This window comes from Aulonocara stuartgranti, assembly GCF_965226115.1.
Source record: "Aulonocara stuartgranti genome assembly, chromosome: 22".
Taxonomy (NCBI): Eukaryota; Metazoa; Chordata; class Actinopteri; order Cichliformes; family Cichlidae; genus Aulonocara; species Aulonocara stuartgranti.
Window position 1 is genome coordinate 29,959,260 of NC_138957.1, and position 7,665 is coordinate 29,966,924.

The 7,665-nt window shown below is 39.2% G+C and overlaps 1 long non-coding RNA gene across 1 annotated transcript; it reads right to left on the minus strand.

Annotated features, from left to right (window-relative positions):
• Positions 1 to 702: 702 nt before the first annotated feature.
• On the minus strand, positions 703 to 6,785 carry LOC309698834. The gene is made up of 4 exons (XR_014274191.1): positions 6,738 to 6,785; positions 3,405 to 3,481; positions 2,826 to 2,948; positions 703 to 1,403 (listed from the first exon to the last, which is right to left on the minus strand). It is a non-coding gene; the product is annotated as an uncharacterized lncRNA (long non-coding RNA).
• Between the last annotated feature and the right edge of the window lie 880 nt (positions 6,786 to 7,665).

A 7,665-nucleotide genomic window follows, 5' to 3' on the forward strand; every position in this document is an offset into this window, starting at 1 on the left:
CCATCCAAACCTCCATCTTCATCGCCATCACTAGCGTCTAGACTGTGGGAAGTACTTCCCTAATTCTTATCACCACTGGGATTCAATTTTGCTGTCATGGCCCATCTGAATCTAATCACCAAATAGTTTAATTAATTTCTGTATATCAATAAATCATGTTCAGTTGCTTCTAATGATCTCTGCTTATTTAAATGTTAGTTAATATTGTCCTCATTTAAAATGCTGCAAATGGTTCAAAATGTATGTTTTACATGGACGTGTTAAAAAAATACTTTATTTTTTAAAAACTTTGTGCCAAATACTTGGCCCTGTGTGAAAAATTCAGCCTTTGTCTCGTCAGTTCATTTTGTCCAGTCTCTTATTGTCGACTTGTGAACTCTGACTTTAACTGAGACCAGACAGGCCGGGATTTCTTTAGATGTTGTTCTGGCTTCTTTTGTGAGCTCCTGCATGAGTCGTTGATGTCTTCTTGGAGTAATTTTGGTAAGTTGGCCCCTAATTGAAAGATTCCCCACTGCTTTCTTCATTTGTGTATAATGACTCTGACTGTGGTCACTGGAGTCCCAAAGCCGAAGAAGTGGCTTTGTAACCATTTCCAGACTGACAGATGTCAATGGTTTTAAGTGATTTCTTGATTCAACAGGTCTGACAGCAATCAGTAACCACATTATTTTCAAATATTGAAAACACAATGACAAGAAGTCAGCAGACTGGAGGTGTTTATTTCCATCAAGCACAATAGTTTTTTCTAGATCAGTGTCATTCAAACTCTTCCAGGAAATAGTTTTTGCAAAAGCTTAAAAAAATAGAAAAAAACAAAATAAATGGTTGGAAACTGTTTCACAGAAAGCACGAGAACAGCGGCTCATAATAACAATGTGAATGAAGACAAAAGATATAAGACACGAAATATTATTCAAGTATATATCTGGCATGTAACTGGTGACCTGTTGAGGGCGTACTCCTCCGCTCACCTTCTGACACTTGGGACTACACCCCTCCCCCTCCTTCTCCCCCCACCAAAATGTTTAACCTGATTAAGCAGGTAAAGCAATTAGAAGGATAGGTTTTCCATGTTATATTATTCAACACTTCTCTTTAAGTTTGTCCTTGTAGTTTCTTTTAAGAGTTGGTGACATCAGAGTTGAAAAGTGTCATTTCACTATCTTTACCCTGTACTTAGATTGTTTTGTACGCTGAACTTGATGTAAACTGAATACAAACTGTCCAGTTAAGTTATTTCTTTGAGGTATAGTGCACCATTTATCAAACCAACACTTCAGGCCAGGAGCGCCACCTTTTACCTCCGTCCTGTCACAGACTTCCCCATCAGGATTTTCCTCATACCAGTTGCTGGTATGAGGAACCAGTTGTCTGGTTCTTTGTTGTTCCAGTAAATCACCCTAAGAGATAAAAACAAACAAACAATAATAGCTTCAGTAAAAACTGGTATTTTTAATTCCGGGAATAAAAAACTATTTTAATAACAGTGAAACTTATTTATTAGTGATGAGCTGCTCACCCACAACCATGCACCCTCTTTTGTAGTTAAGTGTTCTTTTCTAAACACTAATATAGACTTAAGTGTCACCTCAGCTGGTACAATCCAACTTTTATTATGCACAAGTATTGGTTAGCATTGCTGCCTCACAGCAATTTCAATTCCACCATTAGTACTTCACAGCACTAATGTACAGTAGTTTACAATTTCACAGATAGTGACAGAAGTTCATGTTACAGATAGAGACCATTGTGCATTAATGCATTCATCAGAACAAATGAAAAACCCATAGTGGTAGTATATCACTTTTATCCAGATCAGTAGATGTTTTAAGTGTGGAGACTGATTCATGCTGTTTTTATAATATACTGCAGGGGTGCAGGGGAAGGTAGGACTGAGTCCCCAGGAGGGGCAATTGCAAGCCTTGAATGAAAAGGTGTTTTTGTTTTTTTGCATTTTTTTAAAAATTTCTTGTAATATGTATCATAATTGAGACAAATGATGCAAAATGGTTATGCCCACCCTGCACTTGGACTCAGTCACCTACACAGAATAACTGCATTAGCAACTTTCTGTCAAAAGAAATGTGCGCAGACACAATGAACAGGTTAAGAATGATTTAGCTATAAGCAGAATCAGTGACACAATCGAAATAACTCAGCACAGCTTAACACCATCAAATCCTTTAATTTCAAAAAGAGCCAGAGAGAGTGAAGCAGCAGCAGGTCTGTCTCCAAATGATGTGACTCAAACTGAGATCATGTAGCACCAACCAAACGTTATTCCAAGCGATCCCTCATTCACCTGTAAGCTTATCAACACTAACACCAAATGACATTAAGCTTTATTGTATGTTGGCCCAGTGGTTCTTAACGGGTGTGCCATGAGGTAAGCAAGACATTTTGAGGAAGTAGGTGTTCTTCAGGGAGATGAAACAGCATTTTAAAATGCCACAATGAAAAAAAAAAAGAAAAATGTAGGGAGTCACATATATTGTCTATAACAATTTTTGTTGCTAGTTTTAATTAAATGTGAGCTGCAAGCCTACACTCTTGCCATGTTTTCATGTCTTGTGTGTGTGTGAATTGTCTTGTGTATTGACTTTCAAGTATCTTTCATGTCAGATGTGATTTTGTATTTGATGAGCGCGAAATCGTCTCTTCACAGACTTCCTGTGGCTGCAATAAAGTGCTGAAGTCAGAAGATGGCCAGTGCATTTGTGAGCTGACAGCACATATAAATTCTGTTTCTTTGGTAATTTAAAGCAGATCAGAAATGTTATTGATTTTAAATAAAGTTTATGAATAAAAGTGTTTAAACTCACAGAAGTAGAACGTCAAAAAGACAGCAGTTGCCAGGAGAACACAGACAACCACCACCGCCCCTATTTTTGTGGTGACCATTGACCCTCTGTTTACTTGTTCATGTTGAGGTTCAAAAACTTCGTCTGTTGAATATTTAGAGGAGACAGAGGGTGGAATAATTAAATAACACAAAATAGTGTAGCTGTGTACAGGTAAAAGGACTGTAATATGATCTAGTATTTATGAGTTATAGCATTTAAAGGTTGCAGGACCACAGCTGCAAAGAAACACTGACATGCTAAATAAGGGATAACTACATGTTGAATACATCACAAGCCCCAATCGTTCCTGTTTTTATCATTTTCTAAGTTACTTTAAACTTACAATTAAATGTCTGTCTTGGCATTTTCTCCTATCAATAAAGCTTAACAAAGTCTGAATGCTTATATTTTGCAAATGTGCAAAGTAAATATCATCATCTAGACTTGCAGCATGATGATAGATTTTAAGATATGTGCAGATGATCCTGTTTTTATTCCAGAATAAACATATTATGTTCAAACAGCTTTTATACAGAACAAAAGAAGAGTCGTCTTTACCTTCCCCCACATCGCTGTCTGAATGGCTCATCGTTTCAGGCTTAAAGATCCTGAGTTCAGCGTTAGTCCAGCTGTCTCTGAATAATAGAAGTACTTTAATAAAGATTTATGTTTTACTGAAGCTTTTGACAAAAGCAGAAAAACACAAGTACTTGGCGATATTTCTCCTGAAGCTATGTTTGCTCTTACCTCTCTTTAGAATGTTCAAAAGAAACACTGTACCTAATTTTCATGTTTCACAACTTTTTCATGAATCATAATAACAGGGAGGAGACTTTCACCACAGTCTACTTCCTCATATTTGAATAACACTTTTCACAAAATCCATTTTTATACATTTCATGGAAACTACTGTTCTTTTGTAAATTAATAAAAATAGCACAAGGACCACAGCCCTGCAGGCGCTGCAATCTTCTCCAGAGTTTGATTGCAGGACTCACAACCTTCATCTCTTTTCCCCTTCCTCTTTCCAGTTGTTCAGCACCAAGAGCTCAGACAAAAAACTGACATCACCAGGAATTAGGCAGAGAGCTACTAAATCCAAAATATAACCTCACAGTGGATAAGGAACAAAAAGAAAAAGTAGCCTTCAAAATAAAACAGGAAAAACTCAGAAGACAAAAACCATATAATCATTTTCCAGAGAGGACTCTCTTTTAACTTGTGGATTTTACATTTTAATCAACTATACATGCATGCATGGTTGATAACCCACTATCTTCTTCAGGTCATCTTCTACCTTTACTGGTCTTGTGGTCTCAGCGAAAGCTCAAGAGAGACAGAGTATTCTGAACTCTTGTCTTTCCTCTTTCACTACTAGCTGTCAATCTCACTCACACTGCATCCTGTAGTCATGAAGTCACAACTGCTCTCCAAAGTTTTCTTTTTACCATTACATTGTTGTCTGCGTATGACAACAATGAACTTGAGTGACATCCCATTTTCATCTGAAAGGTGTTTTATTGAGTTCAGGTCAAGACTCTGTCAGTCTTCCACACCAAACTCACTTATAAATGTCTATATGGACCTTGCTTTGTGCACTGGCAGCAGTCATGTTGGAACAGGAAGGGCCAGCCACAAACTCTTCCCACAAAGAGCATTAAATTGTACAAAATATCTTGGTATGCTGAAACGTTAAGAGTTCCTTTCACTAGAACTAAGGGCCCGGGCCCAGCTCCTGAAAAAACAATCCCATTAATGTACAAACTGTAGCTGCTGCCTCTGTCCTCTAGATGGAGCTTTAATAACTGAATCAAGACCATCTGCTGGATTAAAATAGGAGGCTAGAGGCAGAGATAAGGTGCAGACTAACCAGGCTTTTATTCACCAAGATTAACAGAAAGCAAAACATAAGAAAAACTAAAACAATACAGCACAGAGATGTAGCAGGACAGTTATCCAAAGTGTAAGTCACTTGTTTTCCAGCCATAGGACCTGAGCACCTTGCAGTCATTGTTTAAACCATGAACTTCTCTGTACACCAAAGTATTCAAGAGTCAAATGTAACGCAGAGAGAACAATGATCCCAGGAACAGCAGCAAATCTGCAAAACAATTCTGAAAAGGAAAATAGTCAACATGTTGCAATGGCCCAGCCAAACTACACACTTCAGCAGGGCCGTGCAGAGAGGTTTAAAGGGGCGGGTGCTCAAAGTTAAAAAGGGGCACATTGAACCAGGCTGAATAACAACAACACACATTCATCAAGAATCTAATATGGGCAACAAGGCAAAGCAAACGTAGCCAATGTTTTAGCTGTTAAGGGGTTGCTGCTGATAGTGCTGGAGGGCAGGGCTGTGTTGATCTGAGACTGTAGACAGTAAAAAGTCCATAGGAGAGATGGTAGCTGATTAAACAAGTATCATGAGATAATAACAAAATGCAAAGATTGGTGACAGCGCTTGGAACCATAAGGCAACAAAAAACTGTGAGAAATAAATTAGGCTCTGCCTGTGATTCACTCTTTGCTTCTCTTCTTCCTTCCATCCCATCATTTCATATATCACTCTCCACTTGCTGTCTATGTGAGAACAAGGCACAACTTGCTATTGCGATAAACTATAATTTAATTATCCACACTTAACAACTCTTGCACTTAATCTATAATAAAATGATGACAGAAAAATGTTATAGCACTGCCTTTAGTAGCCTCACACAGCTCCTGCTGTTTCCTCCTCATGTCCTTACCAGGCATGTCTGGACAATGTTATATCATGAGTAATATTTTTTTTTAAAAAATCCATCTAAATAAAACACACACATGCACGCACACACAGGGACATTTTAGACCTTCTTCAGAATACTGTATATACTATGGGCATCATGGTGCTGATCCAGAATCTTTTTTTTATTATTATTTATTACTAGAGCTACAATAATAAAGCAATGAGGAGGGGGAAGTAATAAATATGAAATAATGTATTTATGATGATTCCATTTGTTTCACACAAAGCTTATTACATATTTAAACTGTAGAGATACAATAATTTTACTGCTGTAAAATTCAAATTTTGTCTTATTTAAAATATAAATCTAATATAATCTGCTTCTTAATGTATGTTCTTTAAAATACAGCGTGTGTTTTTAATATATTATAATTATAATAATGCATAATTATGTGGACATGCATATTAGATCATTTTTTAGTGAAATATAATCCCTCCAGAAAGGCCGGAAAAGCCCGGAAACTTACTTTAAAACTAAATATGCTCCTAAAACAGTGACAGAGCTACAGACCCATGACAGCCTTACACAGGTAGCCAGCAGCTATGACCAGCACTACTTGTGCAGTTAATAAAAGGACAGGTAATGTTTGTCGCGCTGTTGCACACACAGCACGCTCGTTTGTTTCAGTTCATCAGTTGCAACAAGACAACTTACCAACGTGTACGTAATAAGCTAATACTCCTGTGTGCTACACACTACAGTGTACGCTGTACACCTACTTACTGGTTTTGTCGCATCAGTCTGTGTCTCTGAGTTAACTTGTGTTTCTCCTACAGCTCCGTGTGGTGTTATCTGTTTAAGTATATCCGGTTTTATGGTGGAAGTGTTTTGGGTACCGGAAGTGAGAAAATAAAGGTTGAAGTTGTTTGCTCTACAAGGTGTCGTCTCTTTCCCTACCGAAAACCACGACATGGTGTCAGAAGTGGGATCGTTGTAAGTGCCTTATCATCGGGGAGTGACAGCAAGCGACTTTGGGAGTGGTAAAGAGTTTTCTCGAGACGAAAGATGTCGGACGAAGAAGCGGGAGCTAGCGCAACAGTTATGCGGCCTCGCACGCCACCGCTCCACCAGCGAGCTAACGGCGGCTACAATGCTAACGCTAACCTACCGCCGAATGCCACTTTCACCATCCAGCCCCCCGAGATGTTCGATTTCTCGAAGCCACAGCATTGGGAAAAATGGATACGGAGGTTTGAAAGGTTTCGACTCGCAAGCAACCTACACCTTAGCTCCGAGGCTAACCAGGTGAACACTCTCATCTACTGCATGGGGGATGAAGCAGATGATATCCTCCGAGGACAAGCGTTATCTGACATACAGAGACAGCAGTATCAAGCAGTAAGAGACACTTTGGAGATGTACTTTGTTCCCAGGAAAAACATTATCTATGAGAGAGCCCGCTTTAATCAGAGAACACAGCAAGCTAATGAGACTGTAGACTCGTTTGCCACTGCACTTTGCGCTTTAGCTGAAAACTGCAGTTATGGTGCGCTGCACGATGAGTTAATAAGAGATCGCCTCGTCGTGGGTCTGAAGGACATCAGCCTAGCGGAGAGACTTCAAATGGACAAAGATTTGACGTTAGAGAAAGCGGTTAACCAAGCCAGGCAGTCAGAAGCCATCAAGAAGCAGCAGTCGGACATCAGAGGGGAAAATAAAATGGAAATAGATGCTGTGTCAGCTAAGCACAAGGAACAAAGGCATTCAACGTTCAAACCCCGTGGAGATCGCAAATACACATCAAAGGACAAAACATCTAATGGGAGATCATGCTACAGGTGTGGGAAAACCCCTGCACATGGTAAAGAAAGCGATGTTACACCCGTGTTTCTTGGTTCTGTAGACGTAGGCTCAGATCCTTGGTATGCAGATCTCACTATCAGAAACCACAAGGTCAGATTTAAGATAGACACAGGAGCTGACGTATCTGTTATCCCTGCCCAGACGTTTTACAGCATAAACCAGAACGAGACAGGGTTATGCAAACCAGATAGACCGTTGTTTGGTCCGAGTGGTTCCCCACTTGACGTGTTGGG